Raw genomic sequence first — 468 nt, forward strand, 5'->3', positions numbered from 1 at the left:
TCTCCAAGCCAGGCTTCAGCAATATGTGAACCGTGAACTTTCTGATGTTCAAGCTGGTTTTAGAAAAGGCAGAGGAACCAGAGATCAAATGGCCAACATCCGCTAGATCATGGAAAAAGCAAGAGAGTTCCAGGAAAATATATATCTCTGCTTTATTGACTATGCCAAAGGCTTTGACTGTGTGGATCACAATAAACTGTGGAAAATTCTGAAAGAGATGGGAATACCAGACCACCTGACCTGCCTCTTGAGAAACCTGTATGCAGGTCAGGAAGCAACAGTTAGAACTGGACATGGGACAACAGACTGCTTCCAAATAGGAAAAGAAGTACGTCAAGGCTGTATATTGTCACCCTGTTTATTTAACTTACATGCAGAGTACATCATGAGAAACGCTGGACTGGAAGAAACGCAAGCTGGAATCAAGATTTCCAGGAGAAATATCAATAACCTCAGATACGCAGATGA

Source organism: Bison bison, unplaced genomic scaffold (genome assembly GCF_000754665.1).
Source record: "Bison bison bison isolate TAMUID 2011002044 unplaced genomic scaffold, Bison_UMD1.0 scf7180017864460, whole genome shotgun sequence".
NCBI lineage: Eukaryota > Metazoa > Chordata > Mammalia > Artiodactyla > Bovidae > Bison > Bison bison.